Below are 22,554 nucleotides of genomic sequence, written 5' to 3' on the forward strand. Positions count from 1 at the left end.
TTTACAGAAACACATTGTACAAAATGGCAGAAATACATTTAGGGCCATTTCAGAAACGGTTGGAAATTTTTCTTGATTCCTGTCCAAAATTAATTTCACCTTTTCTTTTAAGTGAATCTCAAGTCAGCAGCTCAAGACAGCAATTTTTAAAATCAAGCATTCTAACACAACAATGTACTAATTTGGTACTTGCGTGCTGAGGATTGATGGGAGAAAAGAGATTGAAACATTGTCTTTGTTTCATATAATTAAATCCTTCTGTTTCTGTAAAACCAAAAAAACTTAGTGTGTGCAGTAAAGACATGGCAATTCATAATAAGACAGCAGTGAAGAATATGAGTTAATAGGTATCTAGTTGTGTCGGCAAGTGAAGCATACCCTTGGGTGTGCTGTGTGTCCGGCACCAATTCTACCGTGAAGTCGCACAATGAAACATGGGTGGACACTGTTAGGAATGTCCCAGTTTCATTACACACTTGGTTTCAATTGTTGGTTGCTGCACTTTCAGAAACCTTTCATCTTTGTCAATTTTCCTGTGACTCCCACGTTGACTTTGTGACCCCCGTATGAGGTCACAACTCTGTTTCAGAAGCTGATCGGGGATTAAGGCGTCTTAGAAGGGTGAAGAGTTTTCCCAACTGAGCAGAAAGCTATGAAATATCACAGTACAAAAATACACAGTCTTTGTCAAGTGCTAAGCCTTACGTACCAGGGACCGTCTAAATGGCTGACTTATATGATCATCACCCTAAGACCTGAGGTGAGGTCCTGAGGAGAGGTAAGGTGAGGTGAAGGATGTATCACTTGAAAAGCTCCTTTGATCATTCCGAGCCTCTCTGCAACACTGCCTTGCTATCAGTTGCTCAGGTATCTACATGAGCCTTCTTGAAAAGGAGTCTCCCTTGAGAAACCAAGAAAAACATCTTACGTTATAGTTTTTCTAAAGTCCAAAAGAAAACTTGCATCTTCCAAAGGCGAAGCCTGAGTACCTTCCGGTGGCCCAGCTCCTCAGTAACTGCTCACTGAAGTAACTCTGTTGGATAGAAGCCATGTCTAATTCTGTGGCCATTAAAGTTCTTAGCATGCTACGATTGCCCCTCAGAGAACTGTAAACATGATTTAATAATGTATCTATGTAATCCAGAGTGCCAGATCCTTCAAGCCTTCCCAAGGATGCAGAGACAAAGAACAGATGTATCACCCAAATATATATTCTGAAATATCTGCCATTCTGCTTATATCTTTTAAGATAAAATACTATTTTCTAAAAGTAACAGATAAGTAAAAGAATGTTTAAGGTGCCAAAGGTTCGTTTCTTAAGATTTTTTTTTTCGGTGTCTTTTGGAATTTTCCAATTAAAATGGTCATTGTGCCTACTATATTTGAGTTAGGGAGCCCCACGAGGCTGAACTGTGCTCTGTGTCTTGGCCAAAGGAATGGACTCTGCAATTCGCAAGCCAACTTCTTCTTTGACCAATTTGGCAGTGTGACTGGTTGAGCCTGCAGGTAGTCGAGTACGCACTCTTAGTAAATTGTTCATTTTTATGGTGTTGGCTTCCACCTAAGAGGTAAGGTGAGGTGGGGTGGGGGAGAGGGAGGCAATACCATTTGGTCAAGTCTGCCTTTCAGCTACATCAAAGGCCAGAGCTTAGTGTAGCTGAGAAGAGTGATCCAGCAACAGTCATGGCTTTGGATCGCAGCCAGCAAGAAGTAGGTTGCAAACGTCCGTCCTCCTCTAGACTCGGTTCAGGGGCATCCCATGTGGCTCCTCCACCGTCACAGCTAAGAAGCAAGGTGGAGGGAACTCGATCCTGATCATGGGACAACTGAGAACTGGGGCAGAGGCAGAGCTGAGTGAGGAGGTTACCTGACACTTCACCTCAAAGTATTTGATGGCCATGGAAACCAGACTTGAAAAGAAACAGTAGCCAAGTTTTTAGAAAATTTGCCATTTTTAATCTTTCAAAATAAAGAAAGTTCACTTTGTATTCTTAAAATAGGGGAATGAAATGTCAAAGAGGCTTTTGATTTAAAAAATAAAAAAAAAAAATTCATGTTCCAGAATCCACTGGAAAAAAAAAATCTCAAATATACCTAGTTAAGGCCAGTATATTTTACAGTTCATTACATGTTTAAAAGGCAGGTAAAACATAAGTGAACTGTCCAAGAAAAAAAGAATGATTGTTATAAAGGCTACTGTGGGAATCCCAAGCTGAATCATTGCATTGTATGACTTTAGAAACTCAAAAAAAAAAAAAAAAAAAAAAGCAAAAGACCAGCTCAACTTTCAACTTTCAGTTTCAGAACTCCTCTGTTTCCTCATCCTGCCCTTATCATTTCCGCATTGATATGCATCCAAATATATTTCAGTCCTGGTACCTGCCACAGCGCTGGGGCCCTGTGTCTCAGCAGAGCAGCTTGTTGTTTTTACAAAAAAAATCTCAGCTCTTTGATTTTACCAATGAAGACTCAGGAGCCAGATTCTGGGGTGAAAACCTGCTAGCTCAGAGAGGCAGAGAAAGCACCCAGCTGACCTTCCTTCTCAGCCAGTGTTCCAGAAGGAAAAAGTTCTTTCTCGTTCTGCCTGCTGTCTTAAATACCCTTCAACTCCATGTCCCTCCATTCTATGTCCCTTTGCTCCACATTCCCTGTCATCCTCTCATCTCATCGGGTTGCTTGCTATGCCTCTTGACTTATCTTTGACTTTACAGCTCTTGTTTACAGAAAGCTCTTGGGCTAATGTGTGCTAAGGCTGAGCCACACCACAAGAAACAGATTTTTCCAGTTCACAATCTCAGGGTTCACAATGTGATCAAAAATCCTGTAACAGCACTCCCTCCCCGACTAAACCGCCTGCTTGCGGAGGAATGTGGCCTTGAGATTTTAGATTTTAGATTTTGGGACCCATCTAGGCAGCTAGCACATAGTAGGCCCTCGATATTTAACTGGGACAGGGCATATTAAATATTTAAACTGGTAGCTGTGTTTAAATCTGGAATGTTCTCCAAAGGCTCATCTATCATAGGCTTGGGAAGTAATAAAACATATATACAGAATGAACACTAAGTGACTCAGCATGGCATTTATGTGTGTGTAGGGAGTGCTTCTAAATGTATTAATATATATACTTTTCAACATATCATTTGTAACAATAATAAACAAAAAGGGGGCATGATTTTGAGAGAGACACATGGGGGGGTTGGATGGAGGAGGGAGTGGAAATATCTATAGTTTAATTGTTTAATTACATGTTATATTGTACCCACATGTACAACCCAGTATAGCATGTAGAAATGAGAACAAGAAAGGCTAACTGTTAAGAAATGAAGAAGGCAGGGCAGAGTGCAGGTGATTGATGTGAGTTATGAAGAAGTTGTAAAGAAATGGTTTTCTAATTGTAACTCTATCATAGACATTTTGGGTGATGGATGAATACATAAAAATATATCTGAAGCCAAGCTTGGTAATGTATGCCCTCACTTCCAGCACTTAGTGGGGCAAAGACAGGCAAGGTCTCTGTGAGTTTGGGGCCAGCTTGGAGATGTTGTCTTAGAACAAATATTCAGGGGTAAAAGTGTAACTGTACTGAGAAGCTCCACGGTTCTAATCCAAAGGCCTTTTCCACCCCTGTATAGATGGCCAACGAATGCTACTCTGGTTAATTTCAGTGTGTGGGGTTTTATTTTGTTTTGTTTTTTTGTTTTGTTTTGTTTTGAAATTTTTAATGAAAATTTGTAAAATTTAATAAAAATTGAAATAAATAAAAAAATTTAAACAATAAAAAGTAGTAAGGTCTAGGGAAGAAGTTACATAGATGGGCGTGCCCTTATGATGTGTACTGGGCTGCCTCCCCTCTCTTTTCAACCTCAAGGTAATCATGAGATGAATATCCTGCCTCCTTACACCCTATAGCAGATGCTAACGGACTAGAACTGACCCCTACAACTGTGAGCCAAAATCTTTCCTCTTTTATATATTATGAATGCTGAGGGTGTTGCAAATAATCATGTTGTCTGGAATGTCTCTCTAGGAAATGTAGAGAGACCATTTATTTTAGAGGTGCAATAATGAGAAAAGAAATTAACACAAACATCAAGCATATATAGACACAAGATCAAACAGGAAAGGGGACAAGAAAATAGGATGAGGTTAAGATGGGTACACCAATTTTTTATTGCTATAACCAAATAGCTACAAGACGAAACTTAAGAGAAGGATTGTTCTGGCTCACTTTGACTGAGCAGAGTCTACCATGGCAAGAAAGGAACAGGTGTGGGAGCACGAGGCAGCTGGTCACATGTATCCACGTCCATGATGAAGGAAAATGGACCACCTGTGTTCTGCTCCCTTTTTCCCTTTCCTTCCATCTGGGACCCTAGCCCATAGGGTGATGCTACCCACATTCAGAGTGGACCTTCCTCTCCCAGGGTATTCCTGAGACATGACTCTGGGAACAGTCTCACATACATGTGTACTGTTGGGCCTCAGGAAAGCCCTAGACATGCCTTAATCTAATCAAGTTGGCAAAATCAATGACCAAGTAGGCAGATGCATATCAAATGATAAACAGAGGCTTTTATACCCTGCAGAAGTATGTCATCCAGTGAGGGTACCATCCTTCATTAGGGTAAACAAAAGCTGGTTAGGAAAAACTCCTGAGCCTCAAGTTCCAAAGAGCACATAGCAGTGTAGATTACCTACCCCATCTGTGCAGGGATTTTGTCTGGCTTGATCACAGGTGCTGTAAACTCACATTACAGGGTAGATATGGTCCTATTTCATTGTAGGTGTGTGTGTGTGTGTGTGTGTGTGTGTGTGTGTGTGTGTGTGTGTGTGTGTATATATATATATATATATCTGTGTGTGTGTATATATATAATGTATGTATATGAAAGTGTCAAAAATAAAGAAAAATTCCCAGTATGTCTCCACTAACAAAACAATTATCTAATTTGTCCCTTGTATCCTAGAAACTGTTAGTTTATGTTTGTCATTAATAAAAGCATACTGAGCCCTATTAAAGAATCTAAAATTGTGGTACAGGATGAGTGTTCATACTCTGAAAATCCAATGTCTCTTCTGCTCCACCCAAGAGAGAGATTATGAGATTAGGAGTTTGAGGCCAGTTTGGCTATATAGCAAGGTCCTATTTTTAAAGAGAAAGAGAAATAAAATGTTGCATAAAGTGACCTCCACTATACGGGTATAGGTATATATGAAACACACTAATGAGTTTTGTCTTTAAACCTGGGCATAGACTCAGCATACCTCGTTATGCTTATGGAAATAGTATCCCCAAAATTCTAATGTCTAAAGTGCATTCCATCCCATGTGTCTTAGACAAGGGATAAGCAATAGTAGAGGTTTTCTGTCTATCTAAGATTGGTGATTGGCCAAAAGTACATAGGAAGTCTAAGGACTGTTTTAAATTCCTCCTCAACTGATTCCAGGATGGAGGCATTTTCAAAACAGAGCAGTGTTCTTACTATCATAGACTGTAAGATGCAAAAAAGCTGTGGAACTGTGGGAGTGTGGAATTTCCAAACTTCCAGGTCACTGGAATGGTTCTCAGTGCATGATGACTATTCAGACATCAGCAGTGAATCTTGGTGGTTCCATGTGGGTTAGCTCAACAACAGCAAACATCTCCAACCAGGGCTTGAGCCTGCTCTAGGCTCTGCCCTAACTCACAGGGTCTTCACGGTACCCACAGCTAGCACAGCCCAAACACTCTGCTCTGTTTTATGGGACAATGACATAGCTCTTGAACTTATAAGTTCACATTCCAGAAGTTACAAAATGTGTTAAGTCTTCCAGAAGAACTTTAAGACAAACAGGAACCACTTGAGGTTTTTCGGTTTTCCGTAGGATGCTTCCCCGCCCTCAGCATAAGATGACTATGTGCTAAATGATTTAACTGGCAAGAAGCATGAAGACTTTGTTTTATTTGGTCTCGTATTGCTAACAAGTTTAATAATACTTTATAACTACTGACTGCTTAAAATGTACTCTGCAGTGTGATAACCTCTTTACATGTAATATCTTTCTCCTTCCTTTGAGGATGTGAAGGAGTTGGACCAGGATCTAACTTTGTTGCCTAGGTTAACCTTGAACTCAAGATCCATCTGCCTTGTAAGTCCTTGTAAGACAACAGGCATGCACCACCATCTCTCACTCTATGCAGAATTTCAATCAACTCTGACAGCTGTATTAACAACTACATGCAGAGACCAGAGAAGACCAGAGAAGGCAACTTGCCTTAAGCCACAGCACCTTATGAGCTAAGTTCAAATTCTTGCTATTAGTTTTAATTTCACTATCATCAACTTAGTTTGACATTCTAGCTAGACTTCAAAGTCAGGAGTCAAAAGGACCACAGCAAGAACGAAGGCAATCACGTGGGGCAGAGCCACACTCTCCAGTGCAATGGAAGGAGTAGCCTGATTATTAAGAAAAAAAGAAAAGACACATAGGAATTGCAGAGGGCAATGAGAAAAGGGGGGCAGAAAATCACAAAATAAATAGTGCCTGGATTCAATTGTCACAGTGAGATCATTTCTTTGTGTGTTAACAATTTAACCTAAAAAAGCAAATAGAGTATGCTGAAAGAAAGAGAGAAAACAGAAGTCAAATATATAAGTACTTTCCAGTTGGCAATGGTGACCTTGCTGATTCCTAACACTGGACAGTGTTTGCCATATGCACACTCTCCTCCACTATCCCAATGATCACATGTTCATCCACCCACTGAGTATTGGTGCAGATGAAAACATGAGAATTTAGTGTTCATCTCTTCAGCATTTACCATGTGTATTACAGAATACACATGTCCTCAGCAACAAATTGTGTCCCATTTTAGGTGCCACTGTGGCACATGAAGTCACCACCAGAGCACACTCATGCTGGAATGTTTCTGCAAAAGTAGGATCCCTGGCAACCAACTCTTATACCCTAATATTCAAGACCCAAAGGTTTCTGCTGTCTTTGAAACTTGGCAAACAGATCAATGAGCTTTCAACAAATGCTGATGTTGAAAACATGGCGGCATTGACCATGGCTGGTAGTAGGCAGTGCCAGGTGATGGCAGCTTACTCAAAGCCCGATGAGCAGGCTAATCCAAGGACCTTCACTCTAACAACTGTAGCCCCTCCAGAAACATCTGCCAGCTTAGACTACTAGAACGAAGCAATGCCATGAGAACATACTCTGTCCTGATGACACCACTATCCATTTTCATCGTTGTCTTCACAAACCTAGCAACTCACAGTGACAAATTTATCCTCTCCCACTTCTGTAAGAGAGAAACCCAACAGGTCTACTGTGCTGAAGTCAAGTTGTCAGACATCTCCGCACTCTGACACACACACCCTCCTTGGGTGCTTCAGTGAAGATCCATTTCCTTGCTCATTTATCCCGCAAGGAGAATTGAGTCCCCTTGTGGCTATAAGACTGTAATCCCCCATCTTTGCTAGCTGTCAGCTCAAGGCTATTCCCAGCTTCTTGGGGTCATAGTGTTTGGTTCATAGACCATGCCCATCTTGTCTCTTCTTTCATAGAACCTGACTCTTTTGACTTCCTCCTCTGTTTTGAAGGGGCCCTGTAAAAAATAGCTCAGGAAAGCATCCCTGTTTGGAAGTCGGTTATTTATTAATCCTAATTTGCTTTGCCATATAAGGTAACACAGTCACAGATATTGACACCAGGAGTAAAGATCAAGAGATCAAAATCCTGCTTGCAGAAAACACCCACCTCAGCTGTTGTTATGGTTTGGGATATGAAGTGTCCTGCTAAGAGGCATGAATGTTGAAGGTTTGGGTCCCAGTGGAGCAGGATTCAGAGCCAAGGCTTTGAAAAGTGATGAAACCAGGAGAGCTTTGAGTTTAGTAATGCATTATCCTTTCATGGAGTCACATGACTGCATCTTTGGAGGGAAGTACAAAGCAGGAAGTAAGGCCTACTTGGAGGAAGTAGCTTGCTGGAAGTGTACCCCTGGAAAGCTTTATCTTGTCACCAACCCCTTCCTGTTTTTCTTCTTTCTGCTTCCTTGTGGCCATGAAGTGAGCAGTCCCTGCCACCTGCTTCAGCTGCCTTGACATGCCTTACCTCAGAGCCAAACTAGTAAGCACAGGCAACCCCTGAATGAAACCTCTAAGACTAACCATGAGCCAGAGTAAATCTCTCCTCCCCATACACTGATTTTTCTCAGGTATTTGTCACCATAATAAAATGTCTAACGTAAATATCTAGATTTCTCTACACCATTTCTTTCCTGCATACATGGTTGCCCTTATTTTTGTATGCCAAAGTAATGAAGTTTTGGGAACTATACCCCGTAAACAAGCCTACATAGGCATGTATACATGTGGGTGTGATTAATTGGGGAGGTGTGGATGAATGTTCTCAATTGTCACTTCACATCGCCTTGCTTCAATTGGCCCTGGTGGATCCCAGCCCTTGGAGATAGCACCAGGCTTTCACCATATCATGGGCAGGTGTGGGCTGGGCAACAGAATGGGGGCAAGCCAGACAGAAAATGAAGCATAACTTTAGTTCAGCCAATTAGTATCCCGTGAAGAATCCCAGTGCACTGAAGACTCCTCATGGGCCAATTAGCTTCACGGTGAGAACAGTCTCTGTACCTTGACCACAGATGCCAATTCTAAGCAACCAGCTCCCAAGTGGGTCTTTTTATAGTAAGGAGAAGTGAAGGAAACAGTGCCAGGAAGACAGGTCTATTTAAATCAGAACTCACCAGATATTACTTACTGGAATGACAACTTTTTCCACAGGTTCCAATCCCCTGGGTGTTAAGTCACAAATTCATCACCTAATTTTACCTACTTGATTAAAACGTTCTAAATGTAGTTACAGGAAAGTAAAAAAAAAAAAAGCAAACTATTTTAAATTTTCAAAAGGACACAGTCAAACATGGCAAATAAAGTTTTAAACTGGGAGTACAGCGGGGAAGCAATCTAGACAATTGAAGAAAAAAAAAGTCCTAGTGTCTCCAGTTCCTGGCTTTCCTCATTTTGCTTCTAGAAACATTTTCTACCTTCATGCCCCCATCATTTCACAGTCTGAGGGGTCATAGTTTCCCCTCATCTGCAGAATAGAATTTAGGATGCTCAGGCTTGTTTGCACATTACCCAACTTGTCTCAGCTTGCCTTTGCACTCTCTCCCCCACCTGCCTCATGCCACCACCAGCACAGCTCACCCTGGGACCCAGGCTCCTGAGATTGCTTGCCATTCCCAAATCACCACTGCCATGGTCCCTGGTACATTCCTAAGGCAGCCTTCCTCCTGTGCCCTCATCCATCAGCAGAAACCCATCTTTTCTTCCCACACTCAGCCTGAATGTCATGTGCCTCCCCACCTCCTCCATTAAATAACCACACCCTCTGGATGCTCCTGGAACATTCCAGCCTCACCTCAATAAACACCAACATGTGTCTTTGAGGTTAGAGTCAGTTCAATTTATCTGCCACCTTCTCTCAAACCAGTGATTTTGCATCCTCAACTTGATCCTTCTCTACAATAGCTAAGGACAATACAATAAGATTGGTACAATCAGAATAAAACTATCAAAAACAATAATAAGGTACGTCATGAACTTTAGAAATACTCTCTTTATAGTAGAACTGTGGTTCCAATTGGCTAGAGAAATGCTGTTACTAAATCTTCTGGAGAACAACCTTGATGATGACAGGATCTGGGTACTGTCTTTCTCATTGGTACTTGACATCCTTCTCTAAGTATGGGTGCCACTGACTTCTGGTGGTTGATATATACACAGCTTGATCAGTACATCTTAAGTTTAAAAATCCCAAGCCGAAAATGCACTGAATGCATGCCACCTCCCAACTCAATTGAGCATCACAGCATACTACGGAGTTTCAGGTTGTCACCTCTTATGATCACAAAGCGGTGAGGAGCAGATGGCCAGCATTGGCAAATGCACACTGCCAGCTTGGGTGATAATCCAAAATCCATATCCCAGGTATGACTTCTCCAGAATAGGAACTGCTTTTTATACCAGTATAAGGTAGAAAACTTTGAAGTCAAGCCATCCTGGATCCTAGGAGATCTTTTGTGCATTATAGCCATAAGTGTAAGAGAAATTAATATCAGTTTAACACAGTTCCTCATGTTGTAGTGACCCGCAACCATAAATGTATTTTTGTTGCTGCTTTATTACTGGAATTTTGCTACTGTTGTAAATCATAACGTAAATCTGTTTTCTGGTGGTCTTAGGTGGCCCTGTGAAAGGGTCACTTGACCCCCAAAGGGATCTTGACCCATAGGGTACACTGCTCTAGAGGCTGACCAAAAGCTGTCATATTCCAGGGTTGGTGCTTGGAAGTGGGATGGCTTTCCCTTTCCCTATTCTGTGACCTTGAGGTAAAGCCAGGCCCAGGTGGACCCTAGCTAGATCACCAACAGGAGAGACACTCCACCTCTGCAATGAAAGGGGTCTCAGAAGGGACAGGTATGGGAGGGTGGGTAAAATCTTAAATTGAGTGACCCTAAACCATCTACACCCAAGACAGCAAGTGGCCTCAAGGAACCTTCTAGGGGATAGTAGTAATGTATATCTTCATAGGAATAGGGGTTGCACAGGCATATGTGTGCATCAAAATCCATCAAATGGCAAACAAAAACCAAACAAAAAAACCAAAACCCTCGTATTCCATGTAAGCACTGAATTTTAATGATGCAGAAGGAGCAGTTCTGCAAAGACCCTATACTAGTGTCTGTACATTCATTTTTAAATGCATCAAGAAATAAAAGATGGGTTGACATGAATTATGACTGAACGGATATGAATGTGTATGGTCATGGGTAATGGTAGACCCTAAGTACCAAGTTAGAAAGGGTGATGATAAACCCTAAGTACCAAGCTAGAAAGGGTGATGGTAGGCCCTAAGTACCAAGCTAGAAAGGGTGATGGTAGGCCCTAAGTACCAAGCTAGAAAGAGTGATGGTAGACCCTAAGTACCAGGCTAGAAAGCATTTCTATCTTTCTGAAGGCTTGATACTTTTCATAATCAAAATAAATGCTGGGAAAAGTTACAAGGTGTATTCCCAACTCAGAATTTGGTCCCTCCCAAAAATACTGTGGAAGCCCCACATTTGCAGGAGTCACTATGAAGGAAGCCAGGAATTTATTACAGAGCTGTAAACAAAAAGCACTTAGGTAAGAGTTTGGTGAAACACGTTTGCCGTCCAGTAGGAACAAGCATGTCCTCGAGGTGACCTTCAAGAGTCATGGAAAGAACTTCCTCATCCCAGTGAAATGATCTGGTGACATACTTTATTTTTTTCATGTCAACAGAGCTATCCCAGAAGTCTGTGTGGTTAGTGGCATTAGGTGGCACCTCAGGAGAAGCTTCAATTCTGAGTTCAACTTTTCTGTGAGACAGATATGAAACTCCTGAAGTGCTACGAAAATATAATACCAGATGAGAGGAGAAGGCACTTGCTCTACTGATGAGCAAGTATTTAAATTAGCCTGACTGGGCTGTGGGTGGAGCACAGTGTTGGAGCACTGGTTCATTTCTCCAGGCCTGGATTAAAAGGTCCAAAGGGTGACCGATCCTTTTGTTCTAGAAGGGATCACCCCACATCTTCCAACACTGAAGGGTGCCATGGCTAGACTGCATCCTACAGACACAAGACGAATGGCTCTACTAAGAGCCTGCCAGCCAGATAAAGAAGCCACATATATGTCAAAGGCCAAAACAAGTAAACCTTGACATCAGTGAATGATACAGCACCACCCATTAGCATTTGTTGTGAAGTGCAGACAAGAATTAAAAATGAAAAACACACAAAGCCATTGATTTGGGGTGGGAGGGTGTAGGGAGCACATACCATCCAGAAACTTCCCTCTATGTATCACACATTCTGAAAATACAAAATGCCTGGGAGTGTAGCTCAGTGGCAGAGCACATACTCGGCCTGTGTAAAGTCCTGGGGTCCATCCCTAGCACGAAAAGCAATCAAAATGGACAAGATTATCACCTGATAAGACTTACAAACCTGAGAATAGAATTGCTTTCATATCTTCTTGCCATTCTATTTCCAAATCAAGCCATGGAAGGCATCTGAATTTACTATGTCAGCTCCATCTTTCTGTCTCTTCCTTTTCTCCATCCTAAGGCTAATACCTGTCCTAGAGATGTGTTTGCACCATACAGACTCTGGTAGAAAGAGGGAATAGTTAAGTGGGACAACAAGGAGAAGAGTCTCCCTCGCAAAACCTACCTGTCTCATTAGACATAATTTAAGTACTGAAAAGTTAATTTTAAACACTTTATAACAGCTTATAGAAAGAGAAGCATCACATCTTGCCTGGGCTTACTTTCATTTGACGTATTTTTCCAATTTATTTGGATATACTCGCACTTGCTGAAGCTCTGTCCCTGGGCTGGCTTCTGTGAGCTCTAATTCTGCCCGATTTCTTTCACCAAAGGTCTAGAAATAGCACAGAGGCAATAATGCCTGCCTGTTTCAGGCACCCAACCAAGAGACCACCCTCCTCCCAGCCCCCAGTAGGGGCATCTCAATCCTGCTCAAGGCTTTGATCTGTTTTCAGGTTTTCAATGTTCCCTGATGCCTGATGGGGAGCTAAGCAACTCTGCTTCAATAGACAGTATGTAACCCCTCAACCCCTTATGTAAACAGAATGTCTAACACCTTCACAACACAAGCCAAGCAAGCCTAAAGCTGAGGTTGACAAGATAAGTATTTGTATCTACTCCTGTGGGAGCCGTGCCTGCTTGCATGTGAACTTCTGCCTGGCACAAGCAAGGAATTTAAAGTGAGACTTGTTGACAACGTCTGACTCTTGTGAATACTTAACTATAGTCATAATGGTATCAGTTGGAAGGAAAATAGTATTTCTTCTTCCTGGAGACTGTTTTTTTCAACCATATAGACAGTTCTTGAAGAGAGGTAACTTTTTTTTTTAATACAGCAATTGCTGTGTACAGAATCTAACCAGCACTTCCCCTCTCTGCACATAGCACTTTTCAACTTACAATTTTGCCATTAAAAAGTTTGGTTTTATTAGTGAAGAGAGAAAAGACAAAGATGATAGCATATACCACTGAATTGTTAGAGAGCCTAACCATGCATAGGTATCAACTCAGTTACCACCATGCTAAGTGTGTGGGAAGAGAGACATGCCAAAGATAGAGAAAACTTAAGAGGAAATGGCTGGGGATTTAGCTCAGTGGTAGAACACTTCTCTGGTATGCCCAAGGCCCTGAGAGTGATCCCCAGCAACCACAAAACAAACAAAACTTAGAAGATGATCACCAGAGGAGTTTGTCTTGAAGGAATTGGATCAGTTCATGTCACCGATGAGTGGCAGAGACTAGAACTCCAGGCTGCGAGTCCTCACTCACAAACAGGAATCCAAATCTCAGTGCTATTCAGTGGTTCCCTGCACTAAGAAAATCCTCTTTCTTTTGGCCCCAGATGTTCTCCTAAAGAATCTTGGGCTGGGCCAGATCTGAGAGGTTGACCTTCAGAAGAAAGCTTTGGTCAAGGATGTACTGCTCGTGGCACAAGGGGAGATGGCTTCAGAAGAATTTTTGAAGCAGACGCGGGAAGTGTGGAACATATGAACTAGACTTGGTCAACTATCATAACAAGTGCCACCTGATCTGAGGCTGGGATAACCTCTTCAACAATGTCAAGAAACACATCAACAGCATCTCTGCTATAAAACTCTATATTACAAGGTTTTTGAAGACGCCCTGAGCTGGGAGGACAAGATGAACCAAATCATGGTTCTCTTTGACGTGTGGATTGATGTGCAGAGGCACTGGGTCTACTTGGAAGGCATCTTCAGAGGCAGTAAGGACAACGAACACCTGCTGCCTGTGTCAACCCAGTGTTTCCAGAGTATCAGCACAGAGTTTCTGGCTCTGATAAAAATAAGTCTCCAAGTCTCCACTTGTGATGGATTTTCTGAACATACAGGGAGTCCAGAGGTCTCTGGAAAGGTTGGCTGACCAGCTCAGGAAGATCCAGAAAGCATTGAGAGAGTACATGAAATGGGAGTGCTCATCTTTCCCCAGGTTCTATTTATCTATTTCCCCAGGTGATGAGGACTTGCTTGAAATCATTGGACATAGCAAGAATGTGGCTAAGTTGCAGAAGTACTTCAAGAAAATGTTCGTTGGCATCATCTTAAATGAGGACAACTCTGTGGTCCTTTGCATTTTATCCTAAGAAAGGGAGGAGGTTATGTTTAAGACTCCACTGTCCATCACTGAACACCCAAAAATCAATGAATGGCTCACTCTGGTGAAAAAGGAGATGAGATGTAGGACCGTGAAAGGACAGCATGGTTTCTAGTCAAGCACCTGCTAGAGATGGCTGGAGATCCAGCAGGTTGGAGACCCCACAGGCTTCCCTGCAAGGGATGGCATGCATTTCACCACACTCCCAGACTCTATGCTCCTAACATGAGGCCAAAGACCTCCATTGATCTGCCCCCCTACTAGCCCCTCCACAGGTAGAGGGCATGACTACAGGGCACAGAGGGCATCAAGATAGATCTCCATATTAATAAGATGCCTAAAGGCCATAGAATGTAGCCAATTAAGCATTCCTTCCCAGACCATCCTCCTTGCAAAAGGTATTTAACCTCAGGCCTGCCCTGAGAATACCGGGGTATAGTTTCATCCATTTTCTGCCATGACAATAAACATTTTAAGACCATGGACTATCTCTCTTCCTTGGAACCTGCCATGGGGAACCATTGAGAAGATTTTCTACTGAGCCACTGTCTGATCTCCCGCCAAAGTCCTCTCTACATTCCAGCCACAGAGATCCAGCCAAGCAAGTCACTGCAACCAAGAATCTCATCCCTCTTCTCCCCCTCTCAGAGGGACTTCAGATTGTGTTCTTCTACCCCTGGAGTGGAGTCCTGCTGCTTCTCACAGCCCAATGTCCCTTGCACCGACATGGAGTGAACACAAATTCCTGCACCTCTGCCTCTCTGAGCCACAGCCCTAGCCCCTTGGGGGTCACGGGGAAGACACAGGACCCACAATTCAACACAACAGGACCCACGTACACAACAACTTGGCTTAACTTCTGGCAGAGTCTGTTACACAAGAGGAAATTTTTGGAAAAGCAACTTCTATTGACCCAAATACCTACATTATTTGGATTGATAAATACCAGGCCCAGCTAGTGGTACTGTCAGCCCAAATAGCTGGTCTGAGAATGTAGAGAATGCACCAAACAGAGTTTGGGGAGGTGGTGATGTGGGACCCTTGCAGTCTGTGCTGAGCAATGTGGAAGTCACACTCAACATCTTAGCAGACTCGGTCCTCATGGAGCAGCCCCCTCTCTGGAGGAGGAAGCTGGAGCACTTGATCAGAGTTGGTTCACCAAAAAGATGTTACCAGGTCTTTGATCAAAAGCAAGATTGACAATGCTAAATCTCTCAAATGGCTCAGCCAGATGCAATTTTACTTTGACCCTGAGCAAACAAATGTGTTATAGCAGCATCCATTCAAATGGCCAATGCCAAGTTTAACTATGGCTTTGAGAACCTGGGAGTTCAAGACAAGCTGATTCAGACACCCCTCACCAACCACTGTTATTTGACAATGACACAAGCTTTGGAGGCCAGGCTTGGAGACTCCCCATTTGGACCTGCTGGAACTGGAAAGACAGTGTCTGTCAAAGCCCTTGGCCATCAGCTGGGGTGGTTCATCTTATTTTTCAACTGTGACAAAACCTTTGATTTCCAGGCTGTGGGATGTATCTTTGTGGGGCTTTACCAAGTGGGCACATGGTGTGCTTTAATGAGTTTATCCACCTGGAGGAGCAGATGCTCTCAGCTGTATCCCAGCAGGTGCAGTGCATACAAGAGGCACTGCAGGAGTATTCCAACCCCAACTACAATAAGACCTCAGCCTCCATTACTTGTGAGCTGCTAAAAAAAAAAAAAAAAAAAAGTCAAGGTTAGCCCAGACATGGCTATCTTCATCACCATGAACCCGGGCTATGCAGGTCGCTCAAACCTCCCCAGCAACCTCAAGAAGCTCTTCTGGAGCTTGGCGATGATCAAGCCTGACCAGCAGCTGATCACCCAGGTCATGCTGTACTCACAGGGCTTCCAGACTGCTGAGGTTCTTGTCACAAAACTGTCCCATTCTTTAAACTGTATGGTAAGCAGCTATCTTCACAAATCCATTATAACATTGGTCTTCGTGCTTTGAAGAGTGTGCTCGTAAGTGCAGGCAATGTGAAGAGGGAGAGGATCCAGGAGACAAAGGAGGAGAAAGAAAAATGGGGAGAAGTAGTTGATAAAGGAGAGATTGCTGAGAACCTGTCTGAGCAGGAGACTCTGATCCAGAGTGTCTGTGAGACAATGGTGCCCAAGCTGGTGGCAGAAGATATCCCACTGCTCTTCAGTCCCCTGTCAGATGTGTTCCCTGGAATCCAGTACCACTGTGGGGAGATGACAGCCCTTTTTAGGAGAGCTGAAGAAAGTGTGTCAGGAGATGTACTTGGCATATGGAAATAGAGTAGAAGTTGGCGATGTGGGTTGGAAAGGTTCTCCAGCTCTTTCAGATCACCCAGATTAACCATGGCCTGATGATAGTTGGGCCTTCAGGAAAAGCATGGCCTGCCATGTGCTGCTGAAGGCTCTTGAGAGGCATGAGGGTGTGGAGGATGTGGCCCACATAACTGACCCCAAGGCCATCAGCAAAGACCAACTCTATGGAACCTTGGATCCCAACACCAGGGAGTGGCAGATAGACTCTTCACACATATGTGCTGAGAAAGATCACAGACAATGTTAGAGGGGAGCTACAGAAACACCAGTGGATGTCTTTGATGGCAACATGGACCCTGAGTGGGTGGAGAACCTGAAGTCCTTGCTAGATGAGCAAAAGCTCTTGATGCTGCCTAACAGAGTGCCTTAGCCTGCCACCCAATGTGCGAATAATGTTGAAAGTGCAGGACTTGAAGCATGCAACCCTGGCCAGTGTCTCACTGTGGCATGGTGTGGTTCAGTGAGGACGTACTGAGCACAGACATGATCTTCAATAACTTCCTGGCCAGGCTGCACAGCATTCCCCTGGATGAAGGGAAGGATGAGGCACAGCATAGGAAAAAAACCAAAGACGACGAGGGTGAAGAGGCAGTGTCTTCAATGCTACAGATTCAAAGAGATGCAGCGACAATTATGCAGCCATACTTCATGTCCTATGGCCTGGTCACCAAGGCCCTGGAGTTTGCCTTCAAGCTGGAGCACATCATGGACCTGACACACCTACACTGCCTGAGCTCACTCTTCTCCATGCTGCACCAAGCCTGCTGCAACATGGCCCAGTACAATGCCAACCATCCCGATTTCCCCATGCAGATTGAGCAGCTGGAACATCACATTCAGCGCTATCTGGTTTGTGCCATCCTCTGGTCCTTATCTGGAGATGGCCAGCTGAAAATGAGAGCAGAGCTGGGCGAAAACATCAACCACTGTGCCTCTGCCCACTGCACCCAACATACCCATCATTGACCATGAGGTGTCCATCAGTGGAGAGTGGTCACTGTGGCAGGCCAAAATGCCTCAGATTGAAGTGGAGACACACAAGGTAGCAGCCCCAGATGTTGTTGTGCCAACCCTAGATATAGTCCATCATAAAGCTCTCTTGTACACTTGGCTAGCTGAACACAAACCCCTGGTCTTAGGTGGCCCTCCTGGGTCTGGCAAGACCATGACACTCTTCAATGCCCTCCAGGCCTTGCCTGACATGGAGGTTGTGGGCGTAAACTTTTCAAGTACCACTGCACCAGAGCTGTAGCTGAAGACATTTGACCACTACTGCAAATACAGGCGCACACCTAATGACATTGTCTTGGCTCCTGTTCAGTTTGGAAACTGGCTGGTCTTGTTCTATGATGAAATTAACTTGCCAGATATGGATAAGTACTGTACACAGAGTCATCTCTTTCATCAGACAAATGGTGGGGCGTGGAGGCTTCTATTGTACATCAGACCAAAACTGGGTGAAGCTAGAGAGAATCCAGTTTGTTGGGGCTTGAAATCCACCCACTACTGGCCTTGGGAGAAAGCCCCTCTTACATAGGCGCTTGTGCCATGTGCCTGTTGTATATGTGGATTACCCGGGACTGGCCTCCCTGATGCATATCTATGGCACCTTCAACCATGCCATGCTGAGGCTCATTCCTTCACTCCGCACCTACGCAGAACCCCTCACTTCTGCCATGGTGGAGTTCTATACCGTGTCAGAGGAGAGATTTACTCAGGACACACAGCCACACTATATCAGTTCGCCCCATGTGGTGACTCAGTGGGTAAGAGGAATCTTTGAAGCACTGAGATCCCAGGAGACACTGCCTGTTGAAGGTCTCATTTGCATTTGGGTACATGAAGCCCTCCGTCTCTTCTAAGACAGAGGAGGAATCATCAGCATGGCATATTCATCCCCTTCAAAGGGCCCAGGAACCTCACCTTGGCCAGAAGGGTATTCATTCATTTCAGGAATCCAGAATCTAAGACATTGGATTCATCTATTATGAATGCTATCTTTTCCCTTTTACAGCCAGAACATCTCAGCACTGTCCTAAGATCTTCAAAGTCTTCCTCGGTGTGCTTCCTGTGGACCTTAATCTTGTGGGGGATTCTTGTAGAGGATGAGGAGTGGCGCTGGACTGACGAAAACATCCACATGGTTGCTTTGAAGCCATGAGCCAGCCTATCCTGTATAGTAACTGGATGTCGAAGGATTATATCCCAGTTGACCAAGAAGAGTTAAGGGATTATGTCAAGGCCAGGCTGAAGGTCTTCTATGAAGAAGGACTTGATGTTACCCTGGTCTTGTTTAATGAAGTACTGGACTATGTGCTCAGGATCGACAGAATATTCCAACAACCACATTGTCATTTGCTTCTGATTGGTGTTAGTAGAGCTGGAAAAACCACCCTGTCTCGTTTTGACGCCTGAGTGAATGGCTTGAGTGTACACAAGATTAAGGTCCACAGGAAGTACACTGCGGAAGACTTTGATGAAGATCTTAGGACAGTGCTGAGATGTTCTGGCTGTAAAAGGGAAAAGATAGCATTCATAATAGATGAATCCAATGTCTTAGATTCTAGATTCCTAGAATGAATGAATACCCTTCCGGCCAATGGCGAGGTCCCTGGGCCCTTTGAAGGGGATGAGTATGTCACACTGATGACTCGGTGCAAAGAGAGGGCCCAGAAGGAAGGTCTCATGCTGGACTCACATGAGGAACTCTGCAAGTGGTTCGACCAGTTAGGTGATCCACAACCTGCACTCGGTGTTCACCATGAACCCATCCTCAGAGGGGCCGCTTCACCAGCCCTTTTCAACAGGTGTGTGCTGAACTGGTTTGGTGACTGGTCCACTGAAGCACTGTATCAAGTCAGCAAAGAATTCACCAGTAAAATGGACCTGGAGAAGCCAAACTATATAGTGCCTGACTACATGCCAGTTGTGTATGATAAACTACCATAGCCCCTAACACACCAGGAAGCCATTGTGAACAGCTGTGTGTTTGTTCATCTGACTCTTCACCAAGCTAACTCATGCCTGGTGAAGGGAGGCAGCAGAACGATGGCCATCTCGCCCAGGTACTACCTGGACTTCAGCAACCACTATGCCAACCTCTTCCATGAGAAGCATGGCAAGTTGGAGGAGCAGCAAATGCACCTGAATGTTGGGGTCCAAAAAATCAAAGAGCCCTTGGACAAGGTGGAAGAACTGCACCATGGACCTGAGGATCAGGAGCTAAGAGCTGGAGGTCAAGAACGCATCGGCCAATGACAAGCTGAAGAAAATGGTGAAAGACCAGCAAGAGGCTGAGAAGAAAAAGGTCATGAGGCAAGAAATTTAGGAGCAGCTGCTCAAACAGCAGGAAGTAATTGCAGACAAGCAGATGAGTGTCAAGGAGGATCACGATAAAGTGGAGCCTGCTGTCATCGAGGCCCAGAATGTTGTGAAGCCCATCAAGAAGCAGCACCTGATGGAGGTGAGGTCCATGGCCAGCCTTCCTGCCATTGTGAAACTGGCTCTGGAGTCCATCTATCTGCCTGCTGCTTGGTGAGAGCACCATGGACTGGAAGCAGATCCGCTCCATCATCATGAGAGAGAACTTCATCCCCACCATCATCAACTTCTCAGCCAAGGAGATCAGTGATACCATATGAGAGAAGATGAAGAAAAGCTTCATGTCCAACCCCAGTTATAACTATGAGATCGCCAACTGGGCATCCCTGGCTTGCGATCCTATGGTGAAGTGGGCAGTTGCACAGCACAGTTATGCAGACATGTTAAAGCAAGTGGAGGCCCTGAGGAATGAGCTGCAGAAGCTGGAAGATGAAGCCAAGGACAACCAGCAGAAAGCCAACAAGGTGGCACAGATGATCCGGGACAAGCCAGCTTCCTACCTGTCGACGACCTGTGCACAGAAAATGACATCATGCTAAAGCGATTCAATAGGTACCTGCTGATCATTGACCCCTCTGGACAGGCCACAGAATTCATAATGAATGAATATCAAACCCTATTGTAAACAATTTGATGCAGGCTTTAGATGTCAAAGTTGTCTTCAATTCCAAGAAAAAAAATGTGTTTTTAATCACTTTTTATCATAGCCTTGAAAGAAGCAAATAATTTACCATGTTCATTCAAGTGTAATGGCGGACATCTCCAATTCTTGTCCAGTTCTGCATGGCCATGGAAGAAACAGCTTGACATGGTTCCCACCATGGAGCAGAGCTAGCAGGGTGTCAGCTTCCACAAGTGCTGACAGTTGCTGTGGACCTAGGGCTTGTTTGGGTAATGATGTACATAATTTAATTCATGTTTTGCCTTTTGTAAATATTTTCCCTCCCGATGGTATTGGGTAATATTCTCTCTGCCAAGGTTATTGACTCCAGGATAATTAGAAAGATACAGAAAGATACAAAAGTATGGAGATTCCTGAGTTTAAGGTCAGCCTGGGACAAATCGATTTTAGGCACAGGTGTGGTGAGAATGGTAATTTCAGGATGGGATCCCACAAAGCTAGTTAATTGTCTGTGCTTACCAAGTTAGGCAGATCTCTGCATTCAATTGCTATGTTAAAAAATGTACTTGCTGTCATTTCTAAGAATCAAGGGACTAAGGTCATAAAACTGTGATTTGTGGGATAATCAAAGGGAATCTGGGGTGAATGATTGAGTTTACATACAAATAAAGTACTGTGATTTGGTTTACAAGAGCTGAGTTGTCTGGTGATCTTCACAAACCTCTCTCAAGCAGAGCACATGGCTGTCAGCTTCTACCGATGATCGACTTTCATTTTGAAGCCCTGCCTTCTAAGGGTATTATCTAGAAACACTATATAACAGCAATGAGGTTTATTTAAGGAAAAATAATGCTGGTGTGTGTGTGTGTAGTTATTATGGGTTTTTAGTGCCATGACACATATCTGAAGCCTGGAAGAGAGGTTTGTGGGGTCTATTTGGACATTTTTATATCATTATATATTATATATTATATATATATATATATATATATATATATATATATATATTATATATTAAGTTGCCAGCTTTGCACACCACAGACAGCTCCCAGTGAGCTATCTTACTGATGCTCAAATAAGATTAGTTGAAACATTACTTCAGTAAAATATTGTCATCTTTTCAGAACGTAAACATTATCATCTAAGAATGGAGAAAACAAGACAATTTGAATAAAAATCCTATTTGCAAATGAAAAAAAAGGAATCTTGGCATTCAGATTATGAGGAAATGCCTCCAGGCTAAGGTGGCATGTGAGCTGGGTTTAAAGAACCAGGCGGGACAGAGAGCATGAGGGCAGATAGGTGTGCACTGTAAATGGGTAATGTCACAGAGCAGTGTGAGGGAATAGGAGAGTGTTTGCAAAGAAAGACCAGTGAGTGGAGGAGAAACAGATGGGGTCAGGGGAGCCAGGGTTTTGGCTCCCTTCAGTGGACCATAAGGATCCAATGAAGGTGCTGGGGTGTGGGGGATTGAGGGGAGAAACAGATTACATCTGTGCTACAGAGAAGCTGAGCTGGCACGGATACAGGGGTGGATTAACAACAGGGAGGCCAGGGCAGAAGTCAGGCCAAGGATTCATCTGGGGGACTTGGGAAACAATGGGTAAAGGATGGGAGATGACGGGAAGGGGATGGGGAGTCATAACAGCCACTAGTTGCCATCAATAAGGCAATTTCAGCAAAGGAACTAAGACAGAAACCAGGTTAGAAGGGATATGCAGCCTCCCTTCAATGGCAGACAAATGGAAGGTGTCAAGTAATTTCTAAAATGAATACACGAACCAGGCATGGTGGCTCACGTCTGCAATCCCAACATCAGGGAGACTAAGGTAGGAAGGATTGTGAGATCAAGACCAGCACTAACTATAAAACAAGACTCTGCCCCAACCCCACCACCAAAAAAGCACAGGGCTGCAGACATGCCTCAGTTGGCAAAGTGATTGCTGCCCAATTATGAGGCCC

The 22,554-nt window shown here is 43.8% G+C and overlaps 1 protein-coding gene and 1 pseudogene across 1 annotated transcript in view; one reads left to right on the top strand and one right to left on the bottom strand.

Annotated features, from left to right (window-relative positions):
- The window catches only part of LOC143443412 (cytoplasmic dynein 1 heavy chain 1-like), a 42,052-nt pseudogene extending 21,543 nt beyond the window's left edge, over nt 1-20,509 (top strand).
- Nucleotides 1-22,554, bottom strand: part of Bmp6 (bone morphogenetic protein 6) — a 157,563-nt gene that overhangs the window by 120,453 nt on the left and 14,556 nt on the right. The gene's annotated exons all lie outside the window — the stretch shown is intronic.

The sequence above is a fragment of the Arvicanthis niloticus genome, chromosome 8 (genome assembly GCF_011762505.2).
Source record: "Arvicanthis niloticus isolate mArvNil1 chromosome 8, mArvNil1.pat.X, whole genome shotgun sequence".
Lineage (NCBI taxonomy): Eukaryota > Metazoa > Chordata > Mammalia > Rodentia > Muridae > Arvicanthis > Arvicanthis niloticus.